Consider the following 22,363-nt stretch of genomic DNA (forward strand, 5'->3'; position numbering starts at 1 on the left):
ACTCTCCAACGGGGTCACCATTACATTTCCAAAAGCAGGCTCAAGATGCACATCATTTTCCTGATCCAGTGGTACCAAAAGCTCCAGCATCGATACTCGGCTTTGGAGACCGTATCCAGGCTTTGGAGGACGCAGTTGTCTCTCTTCGGTCAGATGTGGCATCTCTCCGCTCCGATGTCTTAGCTGCACTGCAAGGTATATCCAGAGATATCAGGGGATCACGCCCTACTTGCCCTACCTTATCTGTCTGATCTCTATTCCCCTCTTTTATCACATTATATATCTGTGATACATTCCTGATATTTTGATACAGTTATGTTATTTTTGTGGCCAGTCTGTCGGCCCTATTACTGTGATGTACCATATACTATTTTTATTTTCCTATTTAAGCATAATCTTTTGGATGTCATATTCTTCTAGTGATATATCTGTCTGTGACTAACTCCATTATCAGGTGCATCCCAGTGACTTCAGGTGACTCCATTTCAGGACCACCCTTTTCTTGTCTCATTAGTTCATTTATTATCTCATTTACACTTATATGTCTACTGTGCACTATTATTATCCTCTTTGTTATCTGATCAACTTTTCTCCCAGTGCCATTTTTTCAGGATTACAGCTAATCCCAAGTTTAGGGGGGTTATACCACCTACTTTAGATACTTCTATCCCGGCCATTCTTTGCCATAACCGCACTGGTATACTCTTTCCTTTGTTCTCTTTGCACATTGAGAACATTGTGCCATTTAAGTTTGGGGGTAATGGGTGCTGTTACAGTATTTGCTTTCAATTTAAAATTTTGAGCATGACTTGTGTATTTGACGGATTTCTATGATTGATCCATGACTAGCTATGTTTTTGATCTTTTAAAGACTATATTGCTTAAAATTTAAAAATTGCTTAACTTGAGAGTCTAATACTCCTTGTATGCCTTGTGGATGCCATTTAGGAGTAAATTTTTTGAAAGATTGATATCATGTTTGCACTTGTGGTCCATATCATCCTAATTTTGTGATTATTTTGAGATTCACTTTAGGATTCTACACTAGCACAGGCGCACACTAGCATTCATTTGTGGGGTACATGCTTTGTTGATTATTGAATTGGTTATATCCCAATTGGGCTAGTAGTGCATTGAAAGCCTTCATTTTGATAAAGGTGGATAATAAACCCTTTTCATTGAGTAACCGGGATTCTAGCCTCATCAAGTACTGAATTTCTCACGCTGAAAGGTGAAGGGCCCAAATTCTTGGTTAATAATTGAACTTCTTTAAAAAAAAAAAAAAAAAAAAAAAAAAAAAAAAAAAAAAAAAAAAAAAAAAAAGGGGGGGGGGGGGAAAGAAAAAGTTGTAAAAGTAATAAAAAAGTGAGGACTTCTCCCAAAAGGTGAGAAGTGGAAAATGATTAGATGGAGGTTGTTTTGATTTGTAGCCTAGTTGATTTGAGATTGTAAGTCCTTAGGGGTGTTTAAACACCTAGTGCCCTAAAGCCGTCTGGTTTGGGAGTCATTGACCTAACGCTTGACCTCATGGATCGCTAGAAAGCTTAATAGATCAATACATTGCACTATGCTTCCATCTTTGATCCTTAGGATTAAAAAAAAAATAAAAAAATAATAAAAAATAAGTGCACCTAGAACAATAAAGTTTTAATAAAAGGTCCCCTCTTTGTCTTGATGATCGGTACTAGATTTGTGTGCTAGTTTGAGGATAAGGATGTGATCATTTCTTTAGTTGGCTTAGATAGCAACATATTTGATGGCGGTCCACTCAAAAAGGATTCTAGTGTTGTTTTGATTTGTATGATCATTTTCTTGATGTATGGAGGACCATATTTGTTTGCTTGATGTTGAGATTCTGGAAGATTGCTTGGAAATGGTTGAAAAATTGCATAAGTAAGGTAGTTTTCTCCTAATACTTGTTTCCAATTTTGGTGCTTCTTTTGAAAGAATGAGCTTAATGTTTATGGGTATCATTTCTGAAAACCCTCACGAGACTTCACTCGTTCACTAGGGGTAACCTAAGGGTTTAAAAGGCTTGTTGCATACACTAAATGCAGTCGTGTTCCCTACGAAAGTAATGTAATCCATTTATTACTTTCTAAGTTCATAATTGTATAATTGTTCATTTCATTCATTTACTTTATAGTTCATTGCTAGGGACTAGCAATATTTAAGTTTGGGTGTGTAATGAGTGCTGAAAAGTGTGCATTTAAACTCCTTAAGCTTGAGCATTCTAGGACCTTTATCTATCTTACTTTCTCGTTTTAGACTAATTTCGTGTTTTTGCCCTTTTCAGGTGCTTATCCCAAAAATAAGTCAACTCAATCAAATAAGAGCATTAAAGAAGTTAACTCAAGCTGAATGGAAGAAAGGAGCAAAGTGGGAGTAAAATGAAGCAAGTGTGGAAATTCAGCATGTTCAATCGATCTCAGCATTTCTTCGATCGATCGAAAGTTCATCGATCTAAACAATTCAAGATGGATCCAAGCCTTTGTCCATATCCAAAAGAATCCAACAAGTTTGATCAATCCAACATTTCCTAGATCGATCGAAATGATTCAATCTTATCCACACCTACTGTGATACCCCTCAATTCTAGAGCCACGGGTGATCAAGTTCGAGCACAGAATACAAGGGATATCAAATAATTAATATTTAAACAAGCATTTGAATACAAAAAGAATAATAAAGAATAAATAAATAATAAGCTGAAGGAAACTAAATAATAAATCCCTGTTTTAAAATCCTCAAATAAATAATAATTAAAAATCCAATAATAAAATCCTCCAATCTTCGGATACTAGTAATTAATTAAACTACAACTCGGGAATCCATCCTGTGGACCCCTAATAATATCCTAACTGAAATAACTGAACCGAAATAAAAATAATAAGTAACTAATAAAGACGAGTCCTACGTAGAGTCGGAAGAGTGAATGACTGTCTCTGCTCGGCACGAAAAATCTCTAAGACTGGAACTGACGAACACCTGAAAAATAATGGTGGGTCAGGCCCACGAACAAGTTCTAATCTACTACATCCCAAATAGAGACCCGATACACGTACACATCCTAATTAATTCAACAATAACTAAATAGTCCATATGTAGATATATACACACTAAAGGAACCTCACTAGACTATAGAGTTGTCTCAACCTGAATAGTAGGCAACATGCAAAACGCACATATAATGAGCATGAGTACCTAGACCTACCAGGGTACACAACTACGCTATATCTAGCTACACATCCCTGGCAATATACGCACCCTAACCACTGATCCTGAGACTCAAGCTCATATCATGGTGTATAATTATATATTTAAAATCCGTCCTATCCAACCATCAAAAATAAACTATCCAATTATTATTTCAATACTATGTCATCTAACTATTCCGTTGACCTGACACTAATAAGTAGGACTTAACACTGTTTTTAATCCGTTCCCTTATTAAAAATAGGTAGGACTTAACTAGTAAGTTAATCCGTCCCTAATATGCCCCCATCCCATAATGGTGCATTAATCCATAAAATAGCCAAATAAAAGTTTCCAATCCAAGAATAATGTAAATAATATTTACATCTAATAATTCAAAAAAATATGATATAAATCATAAACACATTCTTTGCATTTACTTGAGTAAAAATATCAATTCCAAATAGTATAATTTAATTTACAACACAAGAAATTAACATGCATATCAACTAAATTGTACATCTCCATATTCTGATTAAATTAATTTAAATCTATACAATTGATCAAAATAATTTAATCCAACAATATTTAATTAATTTATCCTTTTAACATTAATTAAATTCCATACTTAGCATGTAAACTTAAATCATGCATTCCAATTCTTAATGAATCTAATTAAATTAAATAAAAATTTAATTCAAATCGATCAATCAAAACTAACAAATATTAATTAATAATTTTTTTTTTATTCTAACATTAAATAGATTAATATCAAAAATATTTAATGAACAAAATAATACTATCAAATAATACTATGAAATCAAAACAGAACAACACTGTATAAAAAACAATTTAAAGAACAATCTAAATAATCAATTTAGTCCCATTAAATCCATTGATTTTCTACTTCCTCGTTGGACGTGCATACCATATGAACAAAAAGAAACCCAATTCTAATTATACTGATTGTCCTTAAGCCATTGTTTGTTTGTGTACTTTTTTTTTTTTTTTTTTTCCTTTTTGTCTTCCTCGGACAGCGTGTATATGCAAGAAACAAATTAAAATTTGATTTCATATACTTATAGTATACAAATTGGTTACGCAAACAGTCGCCTCGTTTGGCGTGCATTCATAAAGGTAACAAATTCACAATTTGATTTCAAATGCTTATAGTGTACCAACTGATTCATGCAAAATATTGGCCTCGTTCGGCACACTTTTGCAGACAATAAATCAATGTAGCCAGATTGATTCATGCTAGTAAATAAATTAAATTAAAACACAAGGCCATCAACAGTGTTAAATTCGGTGAAAGAGAAGAATTAAATTCCATTATTAAAATATGAATTTAAATTGTCAAATTAATCAATGAAATTTGATTCAATTAACTTATTTAAAGAACCTATAATTAATCTAGCATGTATAGAGTACGAATCAAAGGAGAAGAGAAGAATTAGAACTTGCCTTTAGGGATTTGATAAAAAACCCTAACCTCCCTCTTTCTTTTTCTCTTCCTTCCTCTTCCCTCTCTCTCTAAAATATAGTACGTGATATATTTTCTAACCTCTTTCACAACTCTATAGTTATATATTTATAGGCAACTAAAATAACCCTAATCCTTTTCCCATTCCAAGACAAACTAAAATGAAATAAAAATAAAATAAAATAAAATTTAAATACTAAAACGGTAACTAAATATATGTTACGTATAATCTATGTGTTCCCCTTTTTATATATAATATATAAATATATATCAGATTATTATTAAATGGACTTTCGTTATATATATATATATATATATATATATATATATATATATAAAATATACATATACATGGGTAATCATCCGTACCCATTAAACCCCTTATCCAAGTAGTCCATGGAGCCCAATTGATTGGTCAATTACTACTATCCATATCCAATTCCTTAAAAATATATAAATAAAATAAATAAAATAAAAATAAAAATAAAACAATTAAATCACATTCAATTCAATTTAAACAAATAATTAAATCAATTAAACAAGTAAACAATTAGCCAAGAAAACAACTAAATAATTAAATGCAATTAAACCTATTAAAATAATACCGAGACTATCCTTTTTAAATTAGGGGTATTACACCTACCACCCACCTACCACTTTTGTCTTCTTTCCAAAAATACCTCAAAGATTTGTCTTTATTCAAAAAGGCATCGCCAAAAAAGATCGATCTCTATAGCATTCAATGGATCTCAGCCATGTTCGATCGATCTCAACATAGTTCGATCGATTAAACTTCCTCAAGTCCGAAAAAAAAAATAGATTCCAGCTCATTAAAAGTTGGCTTATGGTGCAATCATTGGAGGGGCTTTGGTGTACGAGCCCAGACCATTGGGGTGACATTTGACCTACCTATATAAGGATTGAGAGCCACTTTTAGAGCATAGTTGTTATTCATAACTTGTATTTTCTTATCTTGGAGAGGAGGCTAGAGATTAGAGAGCTTTTACACATTTTGGGAGTTCTTCCATTCTTCTAGGGTTTCCATCAAGAAGGAGGTCATTCCTACTATGGAGATAGCCCTTGAGGGTTGGATGACTACTTCAATGAGTAGCTAGACATCTACTTGGGGCTAGAGTAGTCCCTAAGTTTGCTTCCTAGACTTAGTTCTTTGTATATTTTTGGGGATTTATTTGTAACAATGTTTTGATCTTGGATTTTTATATATATCTTATGGTTTCTACTTGATGTGTATGGATTAATACTTTCAATTGATTATCTACTTCTAACCATATGTATATGTATTCTAGAATGGATGATTCATGTGCTTTTCTTTAGATTTAGTGGAATTTATACATGTCTATGTGTGATACCCCCGAATTTCCACGTGTAGGTTGGCCAAACCCACACCCAAAAACATGGGAATATCAAAACAATTTAATATTTAAACGAACATAGAATACAAGAAGAATAAAAAGAATGAATAAATTGCTAAACGAAATTCTATTAATAAAATGAAACCTCCTTGACAAAAATAAATTCCATGAATTTAAAATTCTAAAATACAATTCGAAAATCCTATAAGTCAAGGATTCCTAAACCATAAACTATTAATTTACCAGACATCTAACAATAAATAACAATACTAAAAAGTAAACCAAATGAGTAAATGAATGACAGTCTCCTAGCTGCGGATCCTCAACCTCGAGACTGGAACTTCTAATAACCTGAAAAATAAATCGTGGGTTAGACCCACGAGCAAGTTCGCTCTACCAAGCCTCTGAAAACCAATAAATAAAACATCTCTAACCAAAATCATCATAATTAAAGTTTTAACCTTATATATATATATATATATATATAAAGAATAAATTCATTAATATAATCCTTGAAATCCAAGACCATAAACAATAATAAGACTACCTCCATATTTAAATTAACCATTAAGTAGATTCCCCTTTTAAAATAAAACTCATTTAAACCTAAATTCCATATTTAAACAGTTACTTAACCATTTAAATAATAAATAATAATCCAAGAAATACTTCCTTCAATCCAAATCTCAATGTCCACCAATGTATGATTTTATTTATAAATATCACATAACAAAGATCTATATTTTGGCAACTCATTCATGCCTTCACTAATATTATTTTATCAATACTATAAAATAATATATTATCCTTTAAACATTAGTTTATTATAATATAAGAATATTTATTACCTCCAACTTATAAACACAATATCCATAGATGTATATCTAATCATCTAACTTATCTAGCAATTTATTTATACTTTTGCAATTCATCCATGCCTCCACAAATATTGATTTATTTATACTTTTGCAATTCATCCATGCCTCCACAAATATTGATTTATGATTTAGCAAATCAACCATGCCTTTAGAAGTATGTTTATTTATACTATAACAACTCAACCATACCTCTACAAGTAATACATTTATACTTTGGCAAATCAACAATGCCTATTAAATGACAATTTGTTTATATCTTGGCAATTCATCCATGCCTCCAAAAGAATGTTTTTATTCATACTCTTAATTAGCAATTCATCCATACTTCTTATGTATGTATTTTATTCATACAATTAATAAGACAATTTATTTATTCCTTTAACAACTCATCCATGTCTCCAATTTAACAATGTACCAAATTTTACAATTAACTATAAAATAAATCATACATATGCACTCCATGCAAGTTACAAGCATATAATTAATTTAAATAAATAACCGATTATGATTTCATCAACACCACCATCACATATATAAACATGATAAATATCAATGAACAACTTATTAGTTAATTAGGTTATATTTATTTATTTATGTGTGGCAGTATAACACGTAGGTTACACAATTTAGTAATGTCCAAATAACACGTTACATGTTAAATATAAATATTAAGAATTATTATGTCAACACCCAACCAATACAAATTATCCAAATTGGTTAAAACAATTATGGGATAAGATATATATATATATATATATATATATACAAAATTTGTACTGTCTTCCAACCCAGTTTTGACAAGGTAAACATCCGTTTTACAAAATTTTCGTGAAATACAAAATTGTAGATAATCGAATTTGCATTCAACCACGCGAGGTTTGAGCCGTTTTGGCGAGGAAAGAGATACAGAGAGAATAATAAAATGGGAATTGTAGAAAGTTTCCTAGTTCAAGAAGGATTCTTCTTTTTCTTTTAATCAATTTCTTCACATGCATTTATCCTATGTCTAGGTGATTAACATGCCAATTTAATCTATAGATTTTAATACCCAAGGTGATAAACTTATTGGTTCTAAGAGGAGAGTTAGAAAAGAACTTGCCTGAAGGTTTCGAAATGAAATCAACGCTTCAACCTTGGTTGTCTTTTCCAAATCCGACGTCCTCTTTCTCTGATCCGGTCTTTTCTTTGTCAGCCTTCCCTTCTTCTTTTTCTCTGTTTCTCTTATTTTTTTCTAACGTGAAAAACCTTTTAACAATATAACCTTATGTGTATATTTAAATATATTAATATCCTAATCCTATTCCTAGTATGACTATCCAAATAATAATAATAATAATCTTAAATAAAATATATACACATATATAATATTATATATATAATTATTTATTATATATATATTCCTCACTCAACAAAAATAAATAATATATATTGCCAATCATTCTCTACGTAGGACTCTAACTATATTAATATACATAAAACATATAAATATAAATATATATATTATGTAATATATATTTATAAATCCTTTTTTAACTATACTTACCATATATATGCATTCCTATACATATATACTTACTATAAATATATAATTCTCTATATAATTATATATATAATTTATTTAATATGCATACTATATATATATATATATATATATATATATATAAATCCATGGGTCTTTAAACCATCCAAAATCCTTTGAGGCTTCCTTCTGCAGCCCAAGACCCAAATCCTTTGGTCCAAATAATCGAAGCCCAATCCATTAAATTTAAACAAATAAATAAATACTTAATATTAAAACAACTAAATACGTGTAGCACATAATCTAATAAGAATTAACAACCAAGTCATACTATACAAATAAAAATCAACACGCCAACAAATTAATCAATAATCAAGCACATCATACCAATAAATCAAATAAATAAGTAAACAAATAATTAAATTAAAATAATAAATCCATTAAATTCATTTAAAGGCAATTAATTTAATTAAATAATTCTTTAAAATATAAGGGTATTACACTATGTGTATGGATGAAGTTAATCTAGAGATGGTCAAAACATAGAGCTTAATTGAACACTTTTGCAATTTATTTGATGGTTCATACTTGTTTCTTGATAGATTGTACCACAACTTTAGCTTACTTAGTTAAAATTCATGTTTTTAGTGTAGATGTAGTATAGTTGCTTTAAATTCATATATAGGTGGACAATCTACTCTTGTTCCTTGGTGTTCCATACTTATGAATGCATTTGGTGTATGTTTCTAGATAGTTGTGTGTGCATAAATTGTGGTTTCATTGAATGGATTTTGGTCTCATTTGATAGGTTATGCTTTCTATTTGATTTGGCTTGACAACCTATGCTTATTTGCCATCCATGCCTAATTTCAATTAATGTCACACACACACACACACATATGTTACAAGTCAATTTCCCATTAATATACAATTGCTCATGTCTAATGAAGTCAAGCTTAGTGGTGAGCTCTAGTACCCCAAGTCCTCCCCTCTATATTTTTCTCTACTTTATTAATCATTGAATTTTGTTTATTTTAATTTCAATTGCATAATAGTCTAATCAATCAATCCAATCAATCTTTGATCACTCGACCTACTAACCCTATATATTGTTTCCATTGCAACGGTGCCCACAAATCCCTTGGGATGATCCCTACTCACCCTAGCTATATTTTTAGTTAGAAGTAGTGGTGGCTTTTACAAATTTAAAACTTGGCCACATTGCACACTCACACTCTTAGTTCATATCTTTGCAAACTTTTGATGAATTGGTACGGACACACCAAGAAGGACTACGGTTATGAATAAAATAAGTACAGTCGAAAACACAAGGTAGAAGATGAAATAAGCTATAATCAGGCTGGAGAATCTAAAGTGGGGCCTTACCACCCAAAACTCAATTGGGAGTATGATTAATCAGAAAAGCAGCTATAAGAACAGCCATATGCCAATATTATTTAGGCATGTGCGTACCACTCAAAAGACATCGGACCACAAACGTAAGATGATGGTTTTTGCATTCAGACACACCATTTTGTTTAGGAGTATAGGGGCAAGTGAGTTAATGTAAAATTCCCTTTTTATTAAGTTCAGTCCGGAATTCATTCGAAATATATTCACGCTTATTATCAGAACAAATATTTTGGACAACTATGTTATTCCACTCAGATTTCTTTTTCAATAAATAAACTCAAGTATAACGAGAATACTTATCAATAAATGTCACGTAATATCGATGCCAAATAAAACAGTGACTGGGGAAGGCCCCAAACATACTAGGAGCACTACTTATATGAGAAATATAGCTAGTTCTAGCATGTTTAAAAAGCTCAAAAACTTTATATTGAAACTTATGGTCCTTACATGCTTTATTTAATGAAGGAAATAACAAACATAGATACTGAAAGTTTACATGCCCCAAACAGGCATGCCATAGACTAAAAGTGCGAAAAGAAACATCATAAGCACTTTAAGCATGTAAGATAGAAGCTTGAAGACCCATTCCTGATGGTTTCCCAAAGTAGTAAAGCCGATCATGCTCATAACCTCTGCCAAAAATTCTCTTCAAACAAAGGTCCTGCAAAAGATAATGATTTGGTAAGAATATAACTGCACATTGGAGATTTTTTGCAAGCCGACTGTAATGATCCTGATTTTTCCTATTTTTCATTTTTTGGGATTTTTTTTATTTTTCTGGATTATTTTCATTTCGTCTCATTTTGCGTGCCGGATACCATGGGGTGTACCTGGTGAGTTGCAGGAGTTGGTTGGGGCATTTCCTTGAGTTCAAGACTCTTGAAAATGCATTGGTTGCTATTTTGGCATTTTTTTCATTTTTTTGGCCGGGAGGTCCCAGGTCAAACCCGTTACCGGAGTTGTTGAGTACGGGGACTGTGTTTCAAGTTTATTGTATTTCATGCATTATTATTTGATGTACAATTATATGGATACATGTTTAATTGTGGTTGTAATTTAGTTAGTGTGTGTGTGTGTGTGTATATATATATATATAAATGTTAATGTTAAAAGATATATTATAAGACCATGGAACCCACTTTCATATTAAGTCATTACAAATGACTTATTATTGGCATACTTCCATTTCTTCATCACTCAGTCACGAATTCTCTCTTTCAGTTTCTTCTTTATTTCTTTTTTTTTTTTTTTTTCTCCACAAAACAAGCTTAGATCTACCTTTTATCCTTAAAATTTAGACTTTGCCACTGAAGGCAAAGTCGACAAGCAAGATAAGAGATCCATTTTGATCGGAGCAAATTTCAGTTTGGAGCATCTTTGAGATTTCAAATTTTTGGGCTGAATTGGGGGCTTTGCTTGATTTATTCTTCAATTGAGGTAGGGGCCTTCCAAATACCTTAAGCTTTGCCTTATTTGAGCAATTCTATTTTTTCTTTCTTTAAAGTTTTGAAATATATATATATAAAATCATATTGTTGCCTTGTTGGTGTTAACAACTTGTTTAAGTGTTATAGTATGATTTAATTTCAATGTTGTGAAAAAGGCATGTATGACTTTGTTATGTGGAAATTATATTGATGTGTAAGTTGATAACATGCTATTGTGTTATTATGATTACTTGATGAGCATGCCATGATTATAATTGAAAAATTGTATTAAAATACCTTATTTACGTCCATAGAATTGTAAATGCCATGTTGGTATTATTACTATTGCTGTGATGCCCTTGTGGTTAATAGTATGAATAATGTTGCATCTCATGGCATGGCATGGCAAGGGAAAGGAGTTTTGAAATGGTTTTGAAAAGGGAAATTTTATAAAAGAAAAGTTTTTATTTGAAAAGGGGAGGTTTTTTTATTTTTAAATGAACCGGATTTTGCGAGTTCGGTTCTAGCTTGACCTAGAGGGAGCGTGGCCCGGTGTAGGGCGTGAAAAAGTTGATACTAGGTCCGAAACAGTTGTGAGGCCCGAAATGGTTGCCAGAATTGGAATTGGGGATAGTTATCAATCTCGCCTTGTTAAAGTCAGTTAACGGTTTTCGAAATTGGATGTTGGGTCTGTAAAGACCAAGTACGGAAAGTGGTGTATTGCATTTCATATCATACATGGTATATTGTTGAAATGAATTGTGTTGTTAGAATAAATGCTTGTTCGAAATGCAAATATTATTTTATGGACTTCCAATGTATATTCCTAATTTCTTTTCTCCCCTTATGTGTTACGTGGCTCTAGGGAGTCCAAAACTGACACCTTAGGCGATTTCTACTGAGCCGTTGTGTTCACACCCCTTATTTTTATGATTTTCAGGACACGGAAATGAAGTGGTGGATGACATTCCACCACAAGCTTAGTTTGAATTAGAAGATCATTTTGCTATTTTGTATCTAAGTCACATTATTTTGTAAAACCTTAGCTTATTGTATTTGGTATTATGACTTAGGGACTCTTAACATTGTAATTATGCCTCATGGTCTGTAATTTGATGTAATTAAAGTACAATTCTTGTATATGAGCATGAGACTATATATAAGATATACATTTCTATGTTTTTGAATGAATGTGATGTTACCTTGGACCATCATAGAGCTTGTATGTGATATAGTTATGGCGTATTGACCTTGGTATGTTGAGTAAATGGTGTCTTAACACTAAAAAGGACGGTAATGCCCTTAGATAACCCTGGGTTCGGGTAAGGACCCGGTTAGCGATTCGGACCCCTGAGTTCGAGTTATTACACTAACTAACAGATAAAAGGTTAAAGGAAAATTTAGGTACATGAAGGACAGATGAAAGAGAAATATCAGGAGACAGACAAACATCACCCTTACAGTGAATATAAGATGTAGAGCCATCCACATAACACACAAATTGGGTAACGGGTATGACATTAGAAGAAAAAACTGATAACTCACCAGTCATATGATAATTGGCTCCAGAATCCAGAACCCAAGTAGGCTGATTGGCCTTAATATGAAGTTCAGTAGGAGTACTTGTAGCAATAGTAACAGTAGGAGCAGCCAAAGGAGCACCAACTCTGGAAGCAGGGGAGCCAAGCTAGTCCTAGATTTGCCTAATTTAGGACTGAAGCTGGCTTAGTCCAGTAAATACCGTAGGTCCACCAGTAGTAGCAGAAGTCTCTGCAATAGAAGCAATATAAGAAGAACCCATTCCAGATGAACAGTTCTTAGCAAATTTTTGCTTCAGTTCAGGATAAAGTTTGAAGCAGCTAGCTTTAACATGTCTAACCCTTCATAATGGTGACAAATAATATGACCTCCAGTTACACGTGATCCAGAGTTGGCTGCAAAAGTTATACTATCCCTAATAGGCTCAGACACTGGTGGAGGAACAAGTGAGGGCCAAATTAAACGGTGTTTGTGTTCTTCACCATCAATTTTTTAAGTTTGTCATTAGTTACTATCTAATTTGTATTTGATAGTTCAAATTGGTTCTCAACTATCTATTTTGGTATTTTGAAATTATATAATTTTAAAAATGATATTTTGGGTATTTTGAAATAAGAGATTGGAGAGCATTTTCGACCTTAACAATAATTCTTATGCATTTTGTAATTATTTTGCTTAATTCAGTCAAAACAAAAAAATAAACCATTTTGTTATTTAAGACTCCTAACTCTACTTCTATGTAGTTTTCCCAATAAATAAATATCACCCATTCATATTTTTTATTATGCATTCCATTCAAAAAATAAAAGATAGGATTAGACACATTTTCTTCTTTAAGACATCTTATCCATCCCTCCCCTCTCCGCTCTCTCTCTCTCATTCATTTTTCTATCACACTCCAACCAATAACGAAATAGTAATCTCCATCCCCACGCTTCAAATATACCCACAATCCATTTACTTTTAACAAATTTATCCTTATGCTTTGTTTGGAAACATAAGAGAGAAAATAAAAAGGAATGATAGTATTATTTATGAGAGAAAATAAAAGAAAAGAAATAATAGCAATAATCTCTATTTATGTTTGGATAGATAGAAAAGAAATAAATAAATAAATTGATATTATTCTTGTTTGGATATAATAGAGGGCAAAAAATAAGAAAATTAATAACAACCAAATTACTATCATATTCTTTTAAATAGATGGGATATGAGTGGATGAAATAATAATTTTTTCTTTTTAATTGTTAAGGACTATTTCGGAATTATGAAAATATTACTTAAACATTATGATTTCTCTTCTTTATCTTTTCATTTTTGAAGAGATATGAAATGAAGAATAAAGAGGGATAGCCCTCTCTCTTATTTTCTTTCATTTTTAAACAATCAAATCCTTTATTTTTTCTCATTTTTAAATAACCAAACAAACTTTAATTATTATTATATATATTTTTTTTCTCTCCCGACCTCTCCAAATCTTCCCTCTCCAAACATATCCTTAATCACAATAGTCACTGTCAACAACCCAAACTTTTACTATACTCTTCTCATACAATGCCATCACTATCCTTTTGCCACCCTGTCACCCCATTTGTTTGTTCATGCCAACACTTGGGTGGTTCCTACATCATTATCAAAATAACCGCCATGTGGCGGGTTAGGGTTTGAATGCCAACAAAAGAGTACACAATTGGTTGACCATTGAAGATTAGAAACAGGCAAAAGGAACCAACACCATAAATTTATGGCCGACTACTAGTAGAATAGTAGGCCCAAATGTCGAATAAAAGTCATTATCAATTTTCTTTCCAGCAATGCAAACACGGCATAAGATAATGGATTTCTATTTGAGATAGAAAGGGAAAATCAGAAGATTTAAAGTATATAGGGTTTTACATACGTTGTCAATTTTCAGACCTCATAATTCCCACTCTTAAGTAGAGGCACGACAAAGTTCTCACTGTTCAAATTTGGAGCCAAGTACTCACCCACTCAGATCATATAAAAGAAAGTGACTCTCTGCTTATTACTTGGTCAAAGGCTATCACTTTGTAAGGATATAATTGTTTTCCTATTTTCTCTTTTGCATTATATATGTTATTTTTTGCACGTCATCAAAACATCACCATAGTAAAATCATATGAAGTACTCCTTTTGTTCATCTTTTTATTTTAATGTCTCAAAATAAATCTCATTCTAATTATGAATGTATTATATATATTTTTATAACATTCTCAAATTATCTTTTAAAATAAATAAGTGCACTGAATAACAAAATTTGATATGACTTCTCAACACGACACGAATTAAACGGATTTGGATTAACTTTAAATAGTTTTGAATTGACATAATTAACTCATTTAATTAATCATGTCGTATTTAGATTGAAGTGATTCAACTTATGTAACCTGTTTAATTACATGTATCATAAACAAATTTATATTTAAGTTATAAAATAACTATTTAAATTTGTGCCTTATCATTTACTCTTTTATAAACCAGAAACAAAACTTATATTTTTTCTAATATTTATTATTTGATCGAGTATTATTAAAAATTTAAATAATATAATTTTTTATTTTAGTAAATAGGTTAGTAGTCAGATTGATATTGAAGGTTCCTGACACGAATATTAAACGAGTCGTGTTCGGGTTGAGTTATTTAGTATAATATCATTAGGTCGACATGATATGATTATGACTCGCGAACACGAATTGTCACCCTAAAGTGCACTAATTACAAAGTATTACTTTGTCTTTTAACAAAGATATACTCTGTATTTGAAAATTCACTTATCAATATAATAAAAAAAAAAAAAAAAAAAATTAAAAATTCACTATCATAGATAATTGAATTCTCCTAACAGATCAAGAATTTTGAAACACCGGAGTAATTTGCTTGTACAAAGTAGTATTATCATATTTATGACAGTTTTTGTCCATCATCACAAAATTTATGTTTTATCATGAACTCATCTAACTCCCTGGAAACTCTGTAACTTTCTTATCACCTCTTAATTCAACTGTTGAAGTTACAATTCCTATTGAGTGAATGTTCACAATTACTTATTTCAACTTGAGATTATATTTAATTTAGATTGCCTAATTCGAATCCAAATACTTAATTCCAATTGATCTTTGGACAATTCTTTTGTTGTTTTGATTGGGTTTTGGTTGAAATTCTTCAAATCCAATCTCACTTCAGATTGGCCTCCCATAGAGGTGTCAGACAAGACAATCAGAGTCCCATTAAAATCTGAGGCAACCTGAACAACCCAAATTTAATACAAGTAACAAAAATGTTAGCAAAGCTTTAGGAATTCCAAACACCCAAACATTTGGGAAAAGTTTAGGAAAGAAAAATTGATTCTTGGTTATCTCTACCGCTGACTCTTGCCACTCCGGCCTCCTCCCAAATCATGTGTGTGTTGGGGGCAACCGAAACTGGTCCTAAACGTCATGTGCTAAGAAAAATAACCTTTAATCTATAATAATAAATGATGCAACAAAAATTACATTTACCATACAAGATTCACGTGATTCACTCAAAATCAAGTTAGGTTCATAAATGATATAAATGATAGGAGAAGATTCCACTATATTTATATATTTATATAGAGATAAAGATTTTACAATAAAAGAAAATATCAAAAACAGAACTGTGTACACAAACTTCTGCTCTAGTATAGGGTGACATATACCCAAGTGTTACACCGTGTACCACTCCGCGAAACTCCCTTTCACGATCAGTGCTCTCCCTACCAAATCCTTAAACTGTCTGTACCCATTAATTCCCTCACGAGGAGGAGGTACCAACAACACCGGCACTTCCCTACCGTTAACAGAGAACTAAAGCTTCTTCTGGCACGTCTTTGTCTCCCCTCTTCAACAAACACAATATAATCACAATACGATATTTTACCGACAACCCATGCTATTGAAACACCTCCTCTGTCGAGGTTCTGCAATCAATACCGGAATACGCAATCACTCTCCCGATCAAAACCTTCTGTACCAGCAATACAAAAGCTCTCCCTAATCACCACCTTATGTACCACGAACACAAATTTGCACTGTTACTTTTCCTCTATCTCGGCGTCAAAACTAAATCACCAACTAACATGGCTCTAGCACACTCCCCAAGACCAACCTGATAGTACCACTTGTTCGACCCAACAGAAGCTCTTGTTGGTCGTAAATGCCTTTGGCTAAGAAAAATAACCTTTAACGTTTATTACAAACGACGCAACAAAAATTACACCAAAACAATACATTTATGTGGTTCACCCCATGACTATATCCATGGATGATGAGATTTCATTATATTGTGTAAAGATAAAAATATTACAACGGAAGAGAGTTACCAAATACCGGACTGTATATACAAAATTTTGTTACAGGTATGGTGATAGATACCCAGGTCTTACACTGTGTACACTCCCTTTGGCCATCACCAGTGACGGACCTAGAAATTTTTGTGAGGGGATGTTGTCTTTTAATTTGTGAGGGCAAACTTATATACTGGGTCCATTTTTGTAATTTCAATAAAAAAAAATTTAAGTGTAAAAATGCAATAAAAAAAAATTAAAAAATTAGTAGGGAGAATTGTAATTTTAGTGGGGGCATCTTCAAAATTTTCCAAAACTTTAAAGTATAAAATGTAAAAGCAAAAGAGAATTCAGTGGGGGCGAATTATAATTTTAGTTGGGGCATCTTCATAAATTTTAAAAAAATTGAAGTATAAAATAAAAACATAAAAAATTCATTGGGGGCCCTACTGGTCCTATGTTGGGTCCGTGCCTGGCCATCACTAGTGTTCTCCCTACCAAATCCCTAAATTCCCTCTACCCATCAATTTCTTGTACCCATTAATTCCCTCATGAGGTTACATCTTTCTCAACTCATACTTTGAAGATGCCAACAATACGTAAACACCAACAACATCCTTTAACTTTGATCCTATTATGAAAATACACCCACATTTATGGCAAACGATTCACCGAAATCACCACCCAAACACATTCTCTATTGACGCAAAATTTGCTTCCCATTGCTACATCGAACCCAAAACCAATCTCAATTTTGACCGTGTGTATGGCTACTCACACCAACAATTATATGTTTTTTCTTTTATCACTTGTGGTTGAAATAACCCAACACTTTCAATATTCAAATTCAACAAAAACCTTTCAGAATTTTGCAAGAAACATACTTTTAAGACAATGAATTAATGCATTCACCATCAGATAGAGATTTCAAGTTATTTCATTAAAAGCCTAGTGCTATAAATTAAAAGGCCAATATTTCTAGGGTGAAACCATCTACAATTACCATTGAAGCCTGTAGTCTTTTGGTTCTTCCTCACCTTCAAAATTGAAAGGTCAAGGTTACAAGTCCCATAGGAGCGAGTGAGTGCATATGATTTCTGCTGGATGTATATAACAGAAGAAAGAATAATAATACAGAAATAAAATTACATAAAAAATCACAAGAAACAAATCCGATTGTGTTTCAAAAAGTTTGAGTCAAGCCCAGACTTCAGATGGTCTTTTCTCTAGTTGATAGCTCATTTAGTCGACCCCTTTTGTTCTTCTCTAAGTACTTGTAGGCACAACGGAAGCATTTAATAAATTTTTTGGATCATATCCACGTGATTTTTCATCAAATCAAGAAATACTGTAAAGGAATCTCATACCTTTGGATGATTGAATAATCGTTGAATTCAATAACACTATTCTTTGGCTTTGAACTCTAATGAACACTTTTTCCTTAGGCCTTGAATACCAATGAGTTTTCACCTTTATGACCCCAATGTAGGATTGTGGAACCCTAACCTTCTCTCTCACTCTCTGTACACTGGACAGTGTACGATAATATATTTTGTATCGTCATATATCAAAATATATGACCTAAAAGACGATTATAATATCTGGGACTAGAGATGAGGATTCAAGAGGGCTTTCTTATCTTAGCTCCAATTGGATAAAGATAGAGTTATCTCACAACTCTATCCTATCCAATTAATTAAAATAAGCACCACAATAGTATTGTAATTGCACTCTAGGATTCAGAAATTACGACAAGGCCCTGTCTACTAAATAATTACATATAAGCTCCTCCATTACCGAATATCCATAAGTAGTCCTAGGAAAAAATATACCGTCCCACCTAAGGCTTACTAATATTTTATATTCATTGAGTAACCAATTTAATCCTTATGATCACTGAATTAAATTCTTTTATAAAAGGATTTTTCAAAATAAATATTTTTCTAAATAAATAATAGAAAAATAATTTAGTAAACATTTTACTAAAATGCCCTGGCTAGGTTCCAGTGATCAAACTTATTAAATTGTATCAAGGGGATATTCTAACTCTTATAAAGAGTGTGGATTCCATGTTGAGCATTTGTGTTCCCAAAGCTCCAACGTTAGCCACCCAAGATACCGTGATATTGACCTTAAAAAGATCTCACACATTGGGAAGTCAAAGTGACTAGTACTAAAACTTAAGTTCACTAAATCTCTCAGGATTTAGAGTCTATTAATTTAGTAGATAAGAAACACACCAAAATAATTAATGACAGTACATTGTATGGTGATCCAGTCCAGTGTACTCCAAGCACACTAACACAATGCCTTAGAGTCAACAACCACAATGGTCAAAACAAACCATCATATCTTAAAGAGGTCAAGTGAGTTACAGTCTAACAGATAAAAGTGCCTTAACTTTTATCACTGATTGCGAACAATACCAAGGTGCAAGAAACCAGTGAGCCCAAATCTCTTGCATGTAAATCTCATTTACATACTTAAGTCACTTATAATGCAACTTGAGGACTATAATGCATCTCACGCAAAAATATGTAAAGCCCAACGCATGAATAAAACATTTATTAATAAATATCGAACAAATAATAAATAATTAGCTTGTAGGGCATATGATTCCAACAGTTCTTCCATTCAATCCGAAATATAACTTAGTCATTACTAAGAAGAAAATGAACTTATTATAGCGAGAAACACGAAATAATAACCAAGATGAGATGTATAGAGGAAATGCAAAGGAGATAAACCATGTAAGACTTGAGGAGGCCATAATTTAAATCTTTTCCATTTTATAGATTTTTTGTCATTTTTTCTTTTCCAAAGTTTCTGGAGTTTGTGATGTGAGTTCACCCATGGTTGCACCCAAGAAAAGTTTAGAAGATTTGTATGGGAATTGACCATTCAATAAATTTGGATAGCTTCCTCCCCTTTCATATCACTTCCATTGTTTAGCTTTTATTTTCTATCATAAAATGTTTCAAGCAAAAAAAGAGGTTGCGTAAACTAAAACTGAAATCGATACACATGCATAAAACACAATCAATAAATTAATTCCACAAGCCAATGATTTGATTCAAGAGAGTCTGTCCTTTGGAATTGAAATGGAAGAAAAATTAGTTCAAAGTTTCAACTAATTTTTCTTCAATTTAAATTTCAAATTGTGGATTCAATGCTCCCAAACACAATATAAGGCTACATGGAATTGGAGCTTTGGAATTGAAATTGATAATATATATATATATAGTTCAATTTTGTGAGTTGCTTTACTCTAATTCTACTAATTCTAATTTCAAATTTTCAATTCCATACAGTCGAAGATGAGTATTTGATATCATAAACATGATAACAATTGTATACATATAGGTTACATCCCCCAGAAAATTATGTCCGCGAAGGGGGGGGGGGGGTTTAATAACAACATAAATAATATATATATATATATATATATATATATATATATATATATATATATTAAACCATCGATCCTAATAAGCAAAAAGAAAATTTTCATTCATTGATAATTCCATTGAGCACATTTACAATTTTTTTTTTTTTTTTTTTTTTTTTTTTTTGATAATTAAGCAAATTCTTTAAAGGTGTTCAAAAGGGGAACGCGTCCCAAAAACAACATAAGGATCCCATTGAACACATTTTTTGTTCATTGAATCATTCCATTGAGCACATTCACAATTGTCCCCGACGACTTTTCATATTTTGAAAATATGATAACTTTATTATCTATGCCACTAGATATCTCCTTTTCAATATATACTATCAAGTTATCACTCATCCATTCATCTCCTATCTTGTTGCGCAATCGATTCTTCACGATATTCATTGCAGAAAATGCCCTCTCTACACTAGCAGTTGCTACTGGTAGGATCAACGTTAATGTCACAAGCAAATAAACTAGTGAATGTACCTTGTCTCTTTTGGTTTCCACCATTTTTTTGGCAAGGTCACCAATCCTTTTTATTCTTTCAAACTCGCTATTTGAGTGAATATCCGCAATATAATTCTCAAGTTGATCACCAAGTCTCATGAGAGCATATGGAGAAAATTCTTTTGGATAAAATTGAGCAAGGTGGATTAGTTTTTGCTTTTCAAAAACACAAAATGAATCATCTGGACACAAGCAAGCCATACAAAGCAACTCCTCAGAACTTATTTCAGTAAAACGACTACTTAGCTCTTGAAGTTGCATATCTATGATGGAATAAAACAAATCAACATGATAATGATGCAAATTCAACTTGTCATGAGCTTTACGTCATAGTCTTCCTTGAGGTAGAAATGTGTCATTCATATTAGGAATAAGAATGTCATGCTTCACACAAAAAAAAAGAAACCTCATTGAGTAAAGAATCCCATCCACTTTCCCTCATCCTTTGTAATTGGACCTTGCTTAATTTGACCAAAGACATAGCAACCCCAATATCTTGATCTTTCCTTTGAAGTGCCTTTGACAAATCATTTGTAATTTCCAAAACAGCTCTCATCAAATGCAAACAAAATATAAAGTTAAAGGATTGTATAAATTCCAATAAAAGATTTACCTCAAACTTCTTTTCTGATGACTCATCCTCTGCAAGTGTCTCAAGTATAGTAACAATAGCTGAAAACATAGTAATCACGCTAATCAAAGTGTCATAATGTGAACCCCAATGTGTATCACTAGCTCGTTTAAGAGAAGTGTTTTGATTTAGGCCTTGCCCACTTGAAAGCTCACCATTGTTAAATGCCTCGATTATTGTAAAAGCTTGCCTCTCTCGACAAATATTACAACATTTACATGAACCGCCAACTACATTTATACGATTAGCAACAGAAGTGAAGAGAGAAACCTCATTTTTTTTTTTTTTTGCCATACCCACGAGAGCCAATTAGAGTTGATGGGCAAAACAATGAATGTAAAAAACACATTCATTCTCCTTTAAGATGAGAGTTTTGAGACCATTGAATTGACCTCGCATATTACTGACCCCATCATAACCTTGCCCTCATAATCTAGAAATGCTCAACCCATGCTTAAAAAAAAAAGCATCAATCACCTTCTTGAGTAAGATGGAAGTGGTATCAGAAATATGCACTAGACCCACAAAACGTTCAACTACATGCCCATTCTTGTCCACATAGCATAAAACACAAGCCATTTGCTCCTTTGTTGATATGTCCTGAGATTCATCAATTAGAATAGGAAAAAAAG

This window comes from Cornus florida, unplaced genomic scaffold (assembly GCF_030987335.1).
Source record: "Cornus florida cultivar Cherokee Brave unplaced genomic scaffold, ASM3098733v1 CherokeeBrave_3.0.0_Hap2_Chr01, whole genome shotgun sequence".
NCBI lineage: Eukaryota > Viridiplantae > Streptophyta > Magnoliopsida > Cornales > Cornaceae > Cornus > Cornus florida.